This window comes from Mustela nigripes, chromosome 4 (genome assembly GCF_022355385.1).
Source record: "Mustela nigripes isolate SB6536 chromosome 4, MUSNIG.SB6536, whole genome shotgun sequence".
Taxonomy (NCBI): domain Eukaryota; kingdom Metazoa; phylum Chordata; class Mammalia; order Carnivora; family Mustelidae; genus Mustela; species Mustela nigripes.
The window spans coordinates 50,411,379-50,430,179 of record NC_081560.1 but is presented as its reverse complement, the minus strand read 5'-3'; the positions used below and the strand labels follow the sequence as shown (position 1 = coordinate 50,430,179).

The following is an 18,801-nucleotide window of genomic DNA, read 5'->3' as shown; positions in this document are numbered from 1 at the left end:
AGATCAGCTATATGGAATAAGCGAAGATTGCAGAAAAGATGAAAAGAAATAGAACCTCCTTAAAGTGTACAAAAATAGCTATTACTCTTATAGGAGCCTTCTGTGGAGCTCCTAAGGAAAAAAAGAAAAGAAAACTGTTTATTCCAGTGCAGTTATGTGCCTCAAAACCTTGCTTCCCTCCCAGTATTATTTTAAAACACTGCACAACAGACAAAGAAAGAGTACCATGGGAGTAGTAATTAATGGCAAATGCAGGTGTCTGAATAGAGGAAGGCCAAGGGAAATGAAACACAAACCCTTCCACTTCATTAGTGTTCTAAAAATACTCTTGTAATACAAAGGCCTGCCCTGCTTACATAGTGTGTATGTGTGTGTGTATACACACATACATACATATGCATATATATATGAATGAGAAATCTCATCAAAACAGTTTTTGTGAATCCTGACCATAACCAGATAAAAAGAGATTCAAAATGGAAGTTAAAAAACTGATGGCACTGTACTGGTAAAGCAGTGTTCCAGACAAACATGGAAATAGATAAAATAAAGGTAGAGTAAATGCAATTATCTGTGTGAATGAAAACAGATTTTTTGGGGAAAGGTTTATTTATTTGAGGGGCGGTTGGAGCAGAGGAACAGGGAGAGAGAATCTCAAGCAGACTCCACACTGAGTGTGGAGCCCCATGTGGGGCTCGATCTAGCAACCTCAAGATCATGACAAGAGTTGAAACCAAGAGTCAGATGCTTAATCAACTGAGCTACCCAGACACCCCTGAAGACATTTTTCAAAATACATTTTCCATTTGGCTGTGAAGTATAAAAATAACACCCCCTCCAAGACTAATAAACAGACCCTAACACTTAACGCTCTTTTGAACTGGACATTACTCTCATATTTAACTTGATCTCAACAGGGCTTAAGAAGAAGACAAAGAAAAAGATCTGAAGTCCAGGCAATTCCCAGAGGGAATGATTTTGCAGCCAAGGTTCAAATTCCTGTTGTAAGAGACAGGAGAAAGATGATCAACTGAAATTCACAGATAATCCATCACTGTTTATGTTGGTCAATGTACAAACTGGTTTTGCACAGAAACATTGCCAAGGAGGTAGCCCCTTCAGGAGGAAACAAGAAAAAAGACAGGATGCTGTTAAAGTTTTAATTACAGAGACTCCTTGATCTTATCTGCCTTCAGGCAAAGGTGTTAATAAGCAGTGAAATTTGCAGAAAGCAGGTAGCAACAAGGAAAACAAGCAAGAGATTGGAATAATCAAACTTGCAGGTGAATTTTTTTCTTAAACCTGGGAAATAATTCTTGGCTCATGTAATAATAAAAAATACTGGTCTCCCCTTACAGAAGGAAGGATTAGAATTAACTACTAATGACCTGAGCTAGAAATAGCACCAAGGGAAAAAGATCAGACGTTACCTCCCTTCCCCCCAATTGCAAAGCAGATTTATTAAAGACATCTATGCTGACCACTCAGCCAAAACCAATCATTAATTGTTGAACACCGACATGGTTAAACAGGTTCAAAGAAAGGATTACCATCATCTAGCCATGACTAGCTGAAATTGGCCTTGCAATTAGCATTAACAGCAAGAAAAGTGTTTGCTGAAGGCTTAACAAGGGCTAGCAGTCAAGTCCAGACATTAATCAAGGAATGACTAGGAGGTCTCTCTAAAAGAACTCACAAGTCCACGAAATAAATGAGTAGCTTGGGAAGGGACTAAATAAACAAATGAATAAAGAGCATAAGAGCTGAGCATTTGGGACACCTGGGTGGCTCAGTGGGTTAAAGCCTCTGCCTTCAGCTCAGGTCATGATCGAGCCCAGAGTTTCCCCCTCTCTTCCCCCCACCCCCTCTCTCTCTGCCTGCCTCTCTGCCTACTTGTGATCTCCGTCTGTGAAATGAAAAAAAAAAATTTTAAAAAAAAAAAAAAAAAAAAAAAAAAGAGCTGAGGATTTACTTATCCATCAAGCATTTACCCGAGTGTTCATAAAACTATAAATGGACATCCATTATTCTTGTTTGTACAGCCAATTCATCTTTCTGGTAGCAGCACCTCAAACTTCCTCAGAGGAACCATCCCTTGCCCTGTCCACAGGAAACATCAGACCCACACTTGGCCAATGACAGCCCTGATAACTCTGGCCCCAGTTACTGGTTCAGAATTAGGAGCATGAGTCAAGGCAGGGACAACCAGAGGCAATAAGCATCTCTAGTCACTTGGCTTGTAGGAAATAAGCCAATACCTGCCAAGAGGTATTCAGGTGGAGAAAGCCTGACTGAGAATGAGGCCAGATAAAAACAGGGCAGGAGATGGCAAGAAACAAGGCCCCGATGACATGGTGTGAGTCCCTAGATCCAGCCATGCCTGAAGCTAGCATTACTCATGGACTTTTTAGCAACATACACCACCAAATTTTCTCCTTTTTTTTAAAGATTTATTTATTTAGAAGTCACAAGTGGAGGCAGGGGCAGAGGGAAAAGGAAAGAGAGGATCTCAAGCAGACTCTGTGATGAGTGCAGACCTCCACACAGGGCCCAATCTCACAACCCTGAAATCGTGACCTGAGCTGAAATCAAGAGTCAGACACTTACCCAACTGAGCCAACCAGGCACCCTGCAAATTTTCTTTTAAATTGTCTTTAAGCTTGACGGGTTTCTCTTCCTTACAAATAAAATGTCCTAATGCATCACTACTGCCCTAGTCCCTTAAACTTCTTTATAGAAATAATTTTTCAGCCAGAGCACACACCCTCAATTATTAAATTCTTTTTCCCAAAATATCTTCTGAAATTAAAGATTTTGAGAAATGGATATGAAATAAGTTTGTCATTTATTATTCCAAGCACCTTAGGAGCCTTTTGGTGACTGGATTATTTCCTCCCACGAAAATAAGCTTTGTGGTGTAATTGATTATTCACACCAGACCCTAATAACAGGCTGCTTGGGTCTTCAGAACACCAAAACCCTTTTTGTTCAGCTCTTTGTGCATCCCAGGAGTTCATAATAACATGAAGTGAACTTTGAAGGTTTTGCTGCTTGAATTCCGTTCTGTTTGCCACCCCATTGAAAGGGGAGAATTCAAATGAAGAGTCCCTGGGTTCAAGGAGCCTCCCTTCTGTTCCCACTTCTCTGCAAAACAGACCAGTCATGGAGAACCGCAGTAGTGAAGTGCTGACAGCAATGGTCACATTCTGTGGGTTCATTAAGTCCTTCACATTACACAACTCCACTCAGACTGGAAAGCACACACTTGCTGGGGCAGTCTCCCCAGGGAATATGGCCAGTATGCTCTCTTACCTATCCTGGGCAGACAGCAGTATATCAAGCTGAGTTCAGGTCTGATTGCCTACGCACAGGCACGTGAGTAAGGTGGGAGAATGCTGACCCAGGTTCTGAATGGCAGAGTTGCCAACAGAAAATGATAGAAAAGACCCGGGCCTAGAAATCTAGAGGACCTGGTCCTGGCACCGGCTTTGCTACCAACTACTCATGACCTTGGGTGAGCCATCTCACCTTTTAAGATGCTGATGTCCTCATTTTAAACCCAGAAATGGGTCTGTGTTTTCACTGTGGGTAGTGACTTAGGTAGCAGATGATAAAATCAATTTAGTGGATCAAGACCAACATTAAAAACACTATGCTAGAGGCACCTGGGTGTCTCAGTGGGTTAAGGCTCTGTCTTCAGCTCAGGTCATGATCTCAGGGTCCTGTGATCGAGCCCCGCGTTGGGCTCTCTGCTTGACAGGGAGCCTGCTTCCCTCTCTCTCTCTACCTACCTCTCTGCCTACTTGTGATCTCTGTCTGTCAAACAAATAAATAAAATCTCAAAAAAAAAACCCCAAAAAACCACAAACCCAAAAACACTGTTCTAGGGCTGACACAGGAATTATATATGATGAATCTAGAGCAACTTGTAGCTCCAGAAAGAAAGAACATCCTAAAAAAAAGTCGACAATGATGGGCTTAGGTCAAAAGAACAGAGGAACCAACTGGAAGTGCAGCTGGTAAGCCAAAACCGGTACAATTACAGCGACAAAATAAAGCACTACTGGGTCATAACCCAAAACATAAAATAAACATCCATGAACCCACAGATATAAATATTAACTGAATAAATCAATAAATGAGGGACAGACAAACCCAACATGCAGAAAACACCAAAAAATGTATGTAGCTACTCCAACCTCAAGGTGAACACAACCCCCCACTCCTTAGGTGTGGCCTGCACAAGTGAGTTGGGGAAAGAGTAATTTCACAGTGGAGACCCCTGACAAACAGCACCTCAAGTGGCTGACCAAAGTCACATGGAGAGTGATAAATCATGTTGGCAGTACGTACCCTCAGTCTGGTGTGAGGAGAAGGGCACTTCATCTCTGTTATCTTTCTCCCCCAAACACATAATCCTAGTCTAGTCATGAGAAAAACACCAGACGAATCCAAACTGAGGGCCATTCTACAAAATGGCCAACCAGCCTGCCTCGAAATTATCAAGGTCATCAAAAAACAAGGGATCCTGGGGCGCCTGGGTGGCTCAGTGGATTAAGCTGCTGCCTTCGGCTCAGGTTATGATCTCAGTGTCCTGGGATCGAGCCCGGCATAGGGCTCTCTGCTCAGCAGGGAGCCTGCTTCCCCCTCTCTCTCTCCCTGACTCTCTGCCTACTTGTGATCTTTCTGTGAAATAAATAAATAAAATCTTTTTTTTTAATAAATAAATAAATAAAAATTAAAAAACAAAAAACAAAAAACAAAAAATAAGGGATCCTGGAATAGCAAAAATGTATTAAATAAAAACCAAGGAGGTCGAAATGAAGTAGAGACTTTGGTTAATAATAATGTATTAGTGTTGGTTCATTAACTGAGACAAATGAACCTTCCTTGGGTAAGATAGTAACTATAGGGGAAACTGAGTGTGAGGCATAGGGAACTCCAGTATCTTTACAAGTTTTCGGGAAATCTAAAACTGTTTTAAAATGAAAACCTATTTTGGAGTCGGGAGAGTGATTAAAACAAAGTCTGAGCATTCTCGGAGTAGCTCATCTCTAAGCTTTTCGCTGGAGGTAAAGCTAGTGAAACTATAAGGACCACAACAGCTACAATGAGAAAATCTAGACACAGTCTCAGCTCTGCAATTTGCCCCTCGGTTAAGTGACTCACCTTACCCAAGGTCCGCAGTCAGATTTTCCCCAACTATGCAACAAGGTTAACACCTTTCCTGACTACCTCACAGTGTTATTTTGTTGTGAGAAGCAAAGCAGATCAATGTGATATAGAAATGTGGAAATACCCTAAAAATTATGGTTATGATAACCTGGCCATGATGATAACCAGAATTCTCCGGTCCTTTCCCAAGTCAGAGCAGACGCTGGGCTGTCAAGACTCAGTCTTCTGCCTACTGAACCAATGTTTGGATTTTCAAAGCGGTACCCAGGCCAGCAGCAGCAGCATCACCTGAGAACCTGTTAGAAATGCAGAATCTCGAGCCCCACCACAGATCCACTATATCAGAAACTCTAGGGCTTGGGGAACAGCAAGCTGTGTTTGAAAAGGCCCTGCAGATCATTCTGGAGCTGCTGGAGCTTGGAACCATCGCCCCAGAGAAAATGACAGATCTTGGGGATAACTGTGAGTCCCAATCAAATGGGCCACATTCCTCCAGCTGGCTTCCTTCCCCATTAGCAACCCCATGGCTCCATCTCCTCCGGAGTCCCCTTCACCTCTACCAATTCTCCCACAACTCCTCTGAGAGCATGGAGGAGACACAGTACTAGCCGCAGGGAGGTGCACAAAGCCATGATATGCTAAGCATCAGTGTGAGCTAAGTAGCTAGAACAAGACACAAGAACGTGGCTTTATTTGGCCCAACTAATCTGTCAAGTTCTTAGCAATGAGGGAAATCAGGGCACCCCTCAGGACCATTCTGTCAAACAGTTTATCAATACCCAGATTCCAACATTCTGTCCTTCTGGTCCCAGGCCTTAGTCAGACAAGGTGTCTTCATCTGTGCCTCAGAAAAGGCAGACACCCATCCACGCTTATCTGCAAACACCCGTGAAAATAAAACCTTGGGATGCCAGAGAACCAAAGAGATTTCCAGGCCCTTAAACCAGGAACAAATGGTGCAGCACTGAAAGTAACAAACCAACTGGAATGCTACTAGAAAAACAGGAATTGCAAGTCAGGAGTACGTACAGCTCCTTAGCAGGTCTGCACCAAGAAGCCCATGCAATTCTTTCTCTGAACCACGTTTAGGCCACAGCTGCCACCCCTTTCCTTTTTGACTCAATACTGGCATTATTCCTAAGGATATACATACAGTAAACATCAGACAGGATGGGGCTTGAAAAAGATGGAGAGAAACACCTAATTAGGGCAAACCGTACGCTGTCTGTGTACATGTACATTGACAAGGTAAAAAAAAAAAAAACTGCAGACACAGAGTCTCTCTGAAGAACAGAGGCACGGCCGCTTGGATCTTAAGACAGGAAGACGATGTCTCAGCACAGCTCATAAATAAAACATTAGCGTAAAAATATATGCCGGCCAGTAATCCTTCTCTTCATTCACTTCCACTTTCCTTATTCCCCATCGACAGCCTCCTGGAATATAGAGGCTGTAGCCCATAATTTACTGACAGATGAAAGAAAAAAGATAAACGATATGCCATCACATAGGCAAACTGACCAAGAGTCAGAAAACCGACTAAGTGCGAGCTGGTACTAGCCCCACACTTCCAGTCTGCAGGGACCCCAAACACCTGTCCTTAGAGCCACCAACATGATCCAGCTTGAAGTTTGACCATAACTTCTCCTGTCTCCCACCATCCCTCCTCCCCACCAAGGAACACCAAGTAACTTCTCCAGTAAGAGAGCATTTATACTGATGAAAGTATATTCCAATTTTTACAACATTCTGTGGCTCCCAGCTGCAGAGGCCGGGGTACTGCCTTGCCCTCAAGCTCCCCGGAACTGCTACCTTCCAGCTACATCAGACAGCACCTCTTCCAGCCCTTGCTCAACCTCCCCTTGGCCTAAAATGTCTTGATCTTTATGATCTTACCATATTTCAAGGTCCTGCTCTGTTCACATCTCTCCTGCACCAGAAGCTCTCTCCTGGTTTATTCTTTGGAATTACTCACCTGATTCACTGGCAATCTGGAAAGCAACATTCCCGCTGCCACCACCACTGGGTGGCTGCAAGAAGGAAATTAAGTGATGTTCTTTCAAAAAGTACTGAGAAGACTGCCTCACTTTTTGTAGATAATCCATTAAAGGAAGCTACTACTATTATCAGTTTATGGTCCTCCGTCTTCGGACAAGTTGCCCTTCCCCGACCTACCTCTTAGCCGGCCTTCCGCAAAGGACCACATGCATCTATTCCCTCACCTTCTCTCGTGAGACCCACCCAAACGGTTGTACAGGTTGAGCCTCCCTTGGAAACCTCAACTGCCACAATTTCTAGCCTGGCTGACTCACAGAGGTGATTACCAGCCTCGCCCTCTCCTCTGAGTTACCCGCTGGACATTTCCAGTGATGCCAGCCAGACACTTCAAGCTTAGCATGTTCAAACCCAAAAGCTTTCCTTTTCCCTAAAATCTATTCAATCTTCCTATTTTCCCTTAGAGCATTCATGGCACCTTAAATAACACCGTCACGTATGCCTGAAACTCTAAAGTTCCTTTATGTGTTTGCTTTAATATTTACTGCACAATAACACACTGATGTGGAACAAAACTCAAGAGGTACGATTTCAATCCTGAGCGCACCTGTCCTTTTCCCACCACTCTCCCTTTCTCGGGGAATCTGACGTTACCAACCTCTTGTGCATGCTTCAAAAGATACTTTTTATGTATGATCCACAGTGGGTACATGTTTATCACAGTGGGTAAATGTTTATCAACCAGTTGTCTGGAAAAGCAAAAACAAAAACAAAAGCCCTGATTTGTTGCCTATTGTCTTGAAAGTTTCAATCCATGTGGAATTTATCTCTCTGGAAGGTATGATGTAAGGCTCCAACTTTTTTTTTTTTTTTTTTTTTTTTTTTTCTCAAATAGGCAGAGAGGCAGGCAGAGAGAGAGGAGGAAGCAGGCTCTCCACGGAGCTCGATCCCAGGACCCTGGGATCATGACCTGAGCCAAAGACAGAGGCTTTAACCCACTGAGCCACCCAGGCGCCCCCATAAGGCTCCAACTTTTATATCTGTTGGTACCAACGCCGGTTATTATCTCCCACAGAATCATCTTTGCCTTCTCCCTCAATGTCCCCACACCCCCTATCCCTGCCCAGATCACCAGAATACCTAGGGCCTGTCATTCTAACCTTCCAATATTTCTGAGTTGTCTTTCTCCTTTCTTCTCCCTTGTCACCACTCCAGGTCAGGCTCGCCGTGCTTGTGTTCCGAACCTCGGACCTTCTCCACCAGCACTAGGATACTTCCTCTAAGAGGGCTCCCGCCATGTCCCCTCTGTATTCCCTGTCTACAGAATAAAATCCAAACCCTCCCGGGGATTCAGGACCCCTCTCTGTTCTCATATCCTTTCACTTTCCCCATTTAAAACCATTCTTATCATCACTCTGGAAGTGTCCTCATTCCTCAAAATGCTACAGCCCTGACTCACCCTGCATTCGCTGTAGGATGTGCTTTCTACCTAGCCCTCTGTTCCCGTCCTTCACCCTATGCATCCTTTGAGGCTTGACTCAAATGCCCACTTCTCCGCGAAAGCGCCTCCATGCTCCTCCAACCTGACAATACTGTGTTCCCAGCCGGCACCCACCCCTTCTTGTCTCTCACAATTTTGCCTTTACATCTGCGTCCTGGAATGACTGTCCCCTGAGAGCAGCACTGTACCAATTTTTTCATGCTTCCTGCTTCTAGGTAGCCCCTTATACACAATAAATTGTTTTTAAAAATGAAAATGCCTTTGTGTGCATCAGAATCACCCAAAGGACTTACAAAAATTCGGATTGCTGGGTCCACTGGTAGAGAATCAGAAGTTTCAGCAGGTCTGGGCGAAGGCCCAAGAATCTGCATTTCTAAAGAGTTCCCAGGGAATGCTGACACAGCAAATCCTGGAACCCACTTTGAAAACCACTGTCTCAGACCATACCTCAAACCTCAAACTGAAGGCCTTGAGAAACATAGGTCCAAAAATCTCATGGGGGAGGAAATCTTCTGAATTATTTAGATATAGGTAGATCTCATCCTGTCCTCCCAGTTGAGCTTAAAAAGGTGGTGAATGGCCCATGGCCACAGAGGCAGAGACACTGCTGGGATGGCACCCATCTGCTGATTCTCTGGCTCCTGGTCCAGGGCTCTCCCCATACCAAGGGGCCCTCTGGTCAAGGATCTGGCAGGAGAAGCAGAATGATCAGATTGCATGCTGGTTCACTTTTTCCCCTCTGTGACTGTCAGTAAACTACCTAAGCCTCTCCAGGCCTATGACAACCAGGGGTTCTCTGAGAGGAAGAGGAAGTCGAAGGCAAAGTCAAGGAAGTCAAAGAAACCAACTTGGCAAATGAAACCCCCCAAAAAATATTTTGGAAAAACACCAGAGTTATGAGCACACTAGGAAGTCACACACATGAGTCGTCTTTCTAAACCCAGCTTTATTTAGTCAGAACGCAAAGTTAATCCTAATTCTAAAGCAAGTTCAGGATTCCAAACTCAGTGACATTTCACCATGTGATTAAACTTGGCTTCTTACACAGCACACAGAGCAGAACATAAGACAGGCCACACAACAAACACATAACAGAGGAGTATAGGAAGTTAAGAAAGCAAACATGCAGTCTGTGGGCACGCAGTTGAGATAAGGCCTGGCTCTGGTCTGGTCTGGGTCAGCTCTCGGCAGTTAACTGCTTCTTATGTTCAAGCAGGAAGGATCCATTCTGCTGAGATCAATCCGGCAAGCCTTACTGGCAGCTGCCTTTTTCACATGGTCAGACATAGAGGGGTCAGGTCTGGAGAGTCTTGATGCCCCCCCACTTTTTTAAAGACTTTTATTACAGAGGGGGGACATAAGCAGGGAGAGTAGCAGACAGAGGGAAGAGGAGAAGCAGGCTCCCTGCTGAGCAGAGACCAGATGTAGGGCTTGATTCCAGGGCCCTAAGCTCAAGGCAGATGCTTAACCACCTAACCAACTGAGCTACCCAGGCGTCCCAATCCTCCCCTTATCGTGGGATTGAATGGGTCTCTGCCCCAGTAGACCTCCTCTGGTTCAGTTCCTTATCAGTCCCAGGGAGTCAGCTGACATGGGTAGCGGAGGTATCTTCTGTCTGCAGTACCTTTAACTGCTTGCCTCATTGATAACACACTCTCCTTGACATGAGAGTCTCCATTTTGCTCGCCACAACCAGCTTAAAGAATTAGGAGGAGCTGACAGGCAAGCCCTGGCACAGCTGCACAGGAATGGAAGCCAGACCACAACCATGTGGCACAGACAGGCATGATCTAGTCAGGACACACCCTCAGCAGCAGAACCTCCACAGCCCTTGGCATTGGACCCAGAGTCCAGCCTGGCTCGCAGGGCCACCCGGGGTCCAAGAGAATGGAGCCCTTGTTCTGGTCTCAGCAAACCAGATGCAAAGAAGTGATTCCTCAAATGGAAATCAGGAAGGGTGAGTGGGTGCTGGACAACCAAAGAACCAGTAATGGCTCCCCAGCTTCAGTTTGGTCACTGGCAAACTGAGACGATGACAGCCACCTCCCAAGTTATCCAAAGATCTAAGGGGTCTGCGGCACCCAGCAAGGGCTTCTGTTACTAGCTGCCACTGCTGTTTCCATTACTTGGTAATTATCATCACTGCCTTTCAAGGCAGCATGGCTCCCCATTCCCTAAGGATGCCAACAGGCTCCAAAGGACACCTTAGTTAATCCCATATGCACTAGAACTCTGCTTGAAGCAGCTCTGAACACATGAGAAAAACCCAAGTGGGTCTTCCCTATATTCTTGGAGGCCTTCAAATACCCCAGACTTATGGCAGCTCAGCTACTAGACAATGAGCTACTTTGGAATTAGAACCAGCAAGTGATTTTCAGCTACTTTCGTGGCTATGCTAGAGAACAGGTTGTTTTATCTCGTTCAATTTCAGTTACAAAGGCGGTAAAAACTCAACTTCGGATTCAATTCCCAGAAGCAAATAAACCTGTGTAGCATCATAGAAAGCAATTCAAAAGTTCAAAAAAAACACTGAATTCCTCTTCCCACTCAGTTCCACCTGGCCTCCCCTCCCGCAACGCAAGCAGCAAAAAGACACAAATAGGGCAGGGTTTTGCTTCGGTCATCCTCTGAGGATTCCCAGCCCCGTTCTCTTTCTCCTCCTTCGTTAGACAATCAGCAGCCTGAATCATGACCTACAGAAAAATGGAACTTTTCTCCCCAGAGTCCCAATTACAATCCAGACTCGGTTCCCTTTGAGCCACAAAGCCCCACTGTAATTAACAAATTCTCTGTGACTGTGTTAATATCTCCCTTCCCTATCTAAACTGTAAGCTTCTTGAAGGGAGGTTCCACATCTGTTTATTCATTACCACATCCCCAGTACACAGTCTGGCACCCGACACAGTGTGCGTCCTCAATAAATACTTCTTATGTATGAGAGCAGAAATCCCACTCCCATTTTCATTCCAGGGAGGCATTTACTTCAAGTTTAATAATGTTTGTGAGATTTAAAAAATAATATTATGTAGCTTTTGCTTTGAAACATTTCAGATCACTGTCTACCACAATCAATTTGGGAAAGAAAAATGTGTTTTATAGAAGTTAAACTATGAAGTTCTTGTATTACAGTATTTGATATCAAGAAAGAAAACAAGTATGGGAATCTTCAATGGTACTACATTTTAATATGTAAGTGGAGAAACATTATATGGAGAAAAGTGTTTGACACAAACACTTTTTAAAAAGATTTTATTTATTCATTTGAGAGGGAAAGAGAGAGCACAAGCAAGGGGAGAGGCAGAGGGAGAGGGAGAAGCAGACTCCCCTGATACGGGCTGACAGGGGGTTCGAACCTAGGACCTGGAGATTGTGACCTAAGCTGAAGGCAGACGCTTAACCACATGATCCCAGAGTCCTGGGATCGAGCCCCGCATCGGGCTCTCTGCTCAGCAAGGACCCTGATTCCCTTCCTCTTTCTCTGCCTGCCTCTCTGCCTACTTGTGATCTCTGTCTGTCAAATAAATAAATAAAATCTTTAAAAAAAAATCAGATTTTAACATGTTAACTGTAGAGAGTAAACAAAATAATAAATCTGATTTTATATGGACAGTTACAGATCCTTTGATGATCTCTTGGGCTGTTCGTCGCAATTTGATTCTGTTCTACTTACATTAAAGCTATTTTTCAATTCACGTCCACTCTCTGTGAGGAAACACAGACATCCAGAAACTGACATAATGCTCCTCTAAAGAAATTTTATATGAAAGCAATGTGCTTCTCAGCCATAAATCCACTTATTATTATTTAAGCATCATACTCTGCTCATATTCCAGGGGTCTTGGGGAGCCTAGAAACAATCGCATTCTGACTCATAAACAAACAGATTTAGGCAGAGTGATTATAAATCAAGTCCAGAAAAATTCAATTTCAGGGTATAAACACTGTGAGTAAGAACAATGACATTACCATTGCATTTTCTCTATTTTTCCAAGATGAGGGAAATATTTCATCAACTTTAAAACAAAAGAATCAGATAAATCACTAAAGGAACAAGTCCCTCATGCTGCTGTCAAAGAGGTTTTATTGTCAAAGAGGTTTTAAATGCCCACACAGGTGAAGCAAGCCCAGGAATGACACTGCAAGCCCATTTGTTATAAGCTTCTACAAAGACTCATCTCCAAACAAATCAGTATTTCTCAATCTTTTCCTATAAGAGGGGTCATTTATAAAAAACATTTTACTTCAGACTTCTAAAAAAAAAATCAAATGTCTTTGATTTTAACTTATTTTGCAAAATCTCAGATATATGTAAAAGTATACAGCACTTCCCAACACTGAAAGTCAGTGTCCCAACAGAAAGGTAGTATGTCTCATATATGTAATTTTAATTTTTAAGTAGCCAATTAAAAAAAGTAAAAGGAAACAGGTGAAATTGGTTTTAATTATATATCACTGTAGTATGTCCAAACCAGCATCATTTGAACATAGAAACAAAAATTGAGATGATTTTACGTTCTTTTTCGTCCTACCTCTTCGAAACTCAGCCTATATGTTACACTTGTCACACATTGCAATAAGGATTCACTGTATTTCAAGTGCTCAGCAGCCACACATGGCCAATGGCCACCCTCGTCAACAGCAAATATAGAAAACAGTATTTAAGAAACCCATGAATTCATCACCCAGCTTCAGTCATCACTACTGTTTCCCTCTAAACTTCCTGCCTAACTGCAGATTATTCTGAAGCAAATGCTTAAAAAATTGTAACACTGCATCCATGTTCAAATTTCCTTATCTTCTTTTTTAGCAGTTGTACAGTTGCTCAGATTGGGATCTAAACAATCAATCACAAGGATCACTTTTTAATGACATTGTTTGAGGACACTGATGTAACAGGAGCTATACTTTTGGTAAAATGCTCCTTTCACTCACATGTTTCTTACACATCTATCTTGTGCCAAACACTGCTCTAGCCCCAAGACAGGACAATAAACAAGACTCAAGGGACTTATGGTTTAGTTCCTGACTGCACATTAGGACCACTCAAGGAGGCTTTACTAAGCAAGACCAATCCTATCAAAGGGCAAATGGATAAATAAAACACGGCATTACGTACATCAAGGAGGTGGTAAGGCAATTAAAAGAATGAAGTACTGGGGTGCCTGGGTGGCTCAGTGGGTTAAGCCTCTGCCTTTGGCTCAGGTCATGATCCCAGGGTCCTGGGATCGAGCCCCACATTGGGCTCTCTGCTTGGCGGGGAGCCTGCTTCCCCCCCACCTCTCTCTCTCTACTTGTGATCTGTCAAATAAATAAATAAAATCTTAAAAAAAAAAATGGGGAAGGAATGAAAGGAACAGAGTTCTAAAGAAAGAAATCCACATACTCAAAGGTCAGAAACTGAACTGGGGACTCACACTTTTTTTTTTAATGCTGTAAGAGATTGAGTTCAAAGAGATTATTCTGGCAGAAGTGGCTTATGAGTTCAGCCTTGAAAGACTTGAGTTTTTCACAGTAAAAACAGTGAAAGAGCTTTCTAGGCAACAGGAGTGTAGGTGCAAAGGCAAAATGCTCCATTGCTGAAAAAAGTTCAGGCTGCCTGTGCACAGGGCTGGGGAATGAAGGGTCAAGGTGGGCACTGAGCCCAGGCTGCCCGATCCAGACTCTAGGCTAAGGGCTCCAGGTTCAAATGGGGACAGAAAGGACCTGGGTTTTTGGTCTCAGATCCATCTAGTCTTAGCTGTAAAGCAGCCTCATCTGGAGTACAATTTTTACTATCCTCACCTGGGTATAAAAATAGTGCCTACCCAGGGCACCTGGGTGGCTCAGTCAGTTATGCGTCTGCCTTCGGCTCAGGTCATGATCCCAGGGTCCTGGGATGGAGCCCCACATCAGGCTCACCAGCGGCGGTGGGGGAGGAGGGAGGTCTGCTTGTCCCTCTCTCTCTGGCCCTCCTCCAAACACATGCTTTCTTCCTCTCTCCCTCTCTCTCATAAATAAATAAAATCTTTAAAAATAATCTAAAAAATAATCACAGTGCCTACTCTGGTGTTGCTCTGAGAGTTAAAGGAATAACTCACACAAGACGGTACAGCACAAGAAGTGTGGCAGCACTGCTTTTATTAATTTCATTATTATTAACTATATAAGCCACACAGGAACTCTGAACAACATAATGACAGCACTTAAAGAATTCACCTGACTGTGACATACAGGAAAGCCTGAGAGAGGAGCATCCACCTGTAAATAACGTTAGCACCGTGTGCAGATGTCCCTAAGACCCTGTATCGATCATGGTGCAGGGGCAACAGGAAAGGATCGATCGATATGAAAGGTGCTGAGGAGGATAGCGCCAAGAATTGGGGTACACATGAGCGTGGCCTGAACACTAGTGATCGGGAACTCAAGAGGGAATTTTCCAGAAGAGAGAGCTCAGAAGCTAATGAATAAGATGCAGACAGAAGAGAAATTTACAGGGAACTACAAACAACTCTCAATTATCCATGGAAGGCTCTTTCAGCTGAACAGCTTCCATCCTCCTCTGTACGCACACTCCCATTACTTCTGTGGGTATTCTAGGTTGGAGGGCTCCCCAACCCTCCCTGGAGTACTCCTGAAATGGAATTAACAATTTAAAAACATAGCACTTCAAAAAAGCACATTATAAATAAAATTGGATTATTCAGACCCTCATGTAAGGGGAAAACGTTATACTACCCCCTAAAACTGGAATAGAAGTGGGGGGGGGGTAAGGATCACAAATTCCTTTCCACCTCTATTTTGCCATTAGCCCTTTAGGTGGTAACCATGAAACTCTTATTTAACTTCTCCTTGCCCTCAGCTTCCTACAAGAATACAAAAAGCTGGAACGTAGTTATTTTACTAAAAGGTTGCTGCAGAAGCATTTAGAATTAGCTGTAGTTTCTGATTCTCCTCAGTTCTACACATGGAAAAAGAACAACTAGCTGGCTTTCCAGAACTTTCCTTAAGGGACATATAGCATTACTGCATTCAGAATTCATTTACCATAATGGGTAAAACCCAACGGATTTCTCTTTAGATTTCGGTAAAAGTTTCAATGTAAGTGAAATTATTTCCTTTCCTCCTTATTAAAAGTCCCCCATCTACCAAGCCCACAAACCATAAACTCAACCACAAAAATCAATGGCAGTAAGAGTCTCAACAATTCAGAAAACTATACAACTAGACACTTGATACCAGCAGCGGTAAATTTACAGCCCAACCTCACATGCTTTTAACTCATCATTGGACTCCATCGTTAACAACTAATTAAATCATGGGAGCAGGAGAGATTTCGTATCATGGAAGGAGCTAAGATTCAGAGTCAGAAAGACTATTAACAAAATCTAGCTCAGCAATTTAGTATTGATGGGGCAAGTTCTTGAACCTAGGCTGCAGTTTCTTGATCTGAAAAACAGAGACAACCTCAAAACACTGCCTATATGATGGTAAAGATTGAATGAGATAACGCAACCTTTGGCAGCTTGCTAGGGTGTAGCTACAATGTAACTACTAGCTAGCATGGAAACTCTATCTCAATAATGATAAAGCACCAAATATTCTTTTGACTAAGCAATAGTTTTTATTATAAATAAAGCTAAACATCTATTGGTTGTAATAGTGAAAATCGTATTTTACTTTCTTGGATGTGGTCCAGCACAACAGAAAGTGAACTTGAATTTTAGTTCTGCCAGGATAATCTTGGGGAAATTGGCTAACCTGCTAGAGCCTCAATTTCCCATCTGCTTAGAAATACCTAGCTAATAGGGGTGCTGGGTGGCTCAGCTGGTTAAGCCACTGCCTTTGGCTCTGGTCATGATCCCAGAGTCTGGGAATCAAGTCCTGCGCTAGGCTTCCTGCCCCATGGGGAGTCTGCTTCTCCTTCTGACCTTCTCCCCCTCATGCTCTCTCTCACCCTCAAATAAAATCTTAAAAAAAAAAAAAACTAGCTAATAACAAGACTATGATAATGTTTAATGAGCTAATCTATATAAAGTTCCAGCACATATCGATTTCTTATTAAGTACTCAATCTATAGCAGTTACTGGTATTTGCTAATTTTCCAAATAGGAAAAAAAAAAAAAAAAAAATACCGGATAAGTGACCATGAAAATCAAACCCAGGTATGAAGTCACCTTTCTTCATATTTTACACAGAAGTTCTTATTCATTTATTTCATAATTTTTTCTTGCATATCTACTGTGTGTCAGGCACTATTGTTGACTTGGGGGGTGGAGTGATGAACAAGACAGATAGGGTGTTTGCTTTCCTGGAACTTCCATTCTAGTGGAGGAAAGCAGACAGTAAACAGCCCAAGGAGATAATTTCTGAGAGAAAGGAGTGCTATGAGGAACACCAAAAAGGATGAGTGCCAGCACGCTAGGGGGTGAGGGGGAGTGTTTAAAATAGTCATTTAGCTAGGGTGCATTTCAACCCAGGCCTGCCTGATTGGTGTCCCTTGGCCAGAAGGGAGAACCTCACCTTGTATGAGGCTTAGATATAGAGTGGGAATGATCAGAAGTCAGGCCTACATCTTTACCTCTGTAAAGATACAGCTGCAGCTTAAAATATTTATAAACGCCCAACCCAGTTCTCAAACTGTGAGGGTCAGTGCAATATCGGGGAGGGGGGTGATGGAGGGAGCTTCAGATGCGCCTTAGAACAGTTCCCAGACACGCCAAAAGCGACAACTTCAGAGTCCCCTCAGCTCCGGGTCCCGACTGAGACTGATGCTTTGTGAGATGGAGAAGGAAGAGTACAAGTGTGCACAAGGTGGCCGGCAAGTTGCATTAACGAAGGAGGGCGGCTTGCCCGGGTAAGAAATAAATATCTGGACGATCTACCACAATGCCCTGCAGAGACTCCAGAGGCTGCAAACGTTTCCTAGGGCGGGCGCTGGGACGCCCAAGGGGCGGGTGCCCCTGGCGGGGAGAACTGGGAGTGGGGCAATCCGAGCAAGGGGATGCAGGCAAGCGGGCGCCTGCAAGCACGCCCCATCCCGCGGATGTGGCCAAGCCTTGCGCTCGGCCCATTTTACACAGGTTTCCTGTGCCTCTCGCCCCGGCGCCGCGCCTCTTGGCTGCCCAGGACTACCTCTCCTCTCCCAACCCTCGGGCGCCCGGACTCAGGCTTCTGCGCTCCGCGTTTTCTCACCGTCAGTCCCGGTCAAACCGTCCCCTTCGGAGCAGGACCCGGGTCCTACCTCCCCGGAGCCTGGCGCCGGCCGCGATAGCCATCTCCCCTGCTCGGGGCTGCCCCAGGAGCCGGTTCTTCCCTGGGCGACAGGAGACAGACCCTGCTCTCACGGCGACTGGTGGCGTCCCCCACATCGCAGCCCTTGCGAGCGCGCACCGCCCTTGGCCCCCACCACCCCAGAACCATTCTGCCGGGCGTCCCAGCGCTCACCTGCACGCTCCGCCGCCGGGGACACCGCCTAGTTCTCTGGTGTGCGGCTCCGGGCTTCGTCCGCAGACCCGGGAGGAGGCAAAGCCCGCTTCTCCCGTCCCCCCGGCAACGCGCAGCAGACAGTTCCCGTGCCAGCCGCAGGAGACCGAGGCACTCGTGGATGGGCACTCGTGGAAGGACAGCGGGGCCGGAGCCCGCGCCGCGTACTGGCCGCCTTGCGCTGGGGTTCCCCCCTGCGCTGCGCTGCCTCGCTCGAAGGCGCTGCGGCCGCACGGCCAGTTCCCGGTACTTTGCCCAGAACTTCGCGCGCCGCCAGTAGAGTAGCCCCAGGAGCTGCACGAGGGGCGGGGACAAGGAGGAGGAGCCTGTGGCCGCCCTGGGGGCGGAGCCACTTGGGGGGGCGGGGAGAGCGGCTGAGTGACCACAATCTCACCAATGAGGAGTCGACCCTGAGGAAGAAGGTGGAGCGACGCCCTGGGAAGGAGCGAGCGGATTCCATGACGCCGTCATGGCAGTTGGGACTCCGGTTTCCGGCAAGATGGGAGAGTAGGAGGGAGAGGAGAGCTGCAGCAGCGTCGCAAAGGAGCTACTGGCAGGCTAGCCGTAGGAGCTTAATAAATGTTCCTCGAGTGGCATTGCCAGGGAGAAGCGAGGGCGGCGCGGGAGGGGCTGGTCTAAGGAGACGGTTCCAGGGGACACACGTGCGA

The 18,801-nt window shown here is 45.0% G+C and overlaps 1 protein-coding gene across 4 annotated transcripts in view; it reads right to left on the bottom strand.

Moving 5' to 3' along the window:
- Nucleotides 1-18,410, bottom strand: part of OSBPL3 (oxysterol binding protein like 3) — a 176,261-nt gene extending 157,851 nt beyond the window's left edge. For 2 of the 4 annotated variants that reach the window (XM_059396712.1, XM_059396713.1), the window contains exon 1: nt 18,095-18,410. The gene's annotated coding sequence lies outside the window, so the exon portion shown is untranslated. The remainder of the gene's footprint in view (nt 1-18,094) is intronic. The other 2 variants (XM_059396714.1, XM_059396716.1) reach the window with 1 other exon arrangement.
- Between the last annotated feature and the right edge of the window lie 391 nt (nt 18,411-18,801).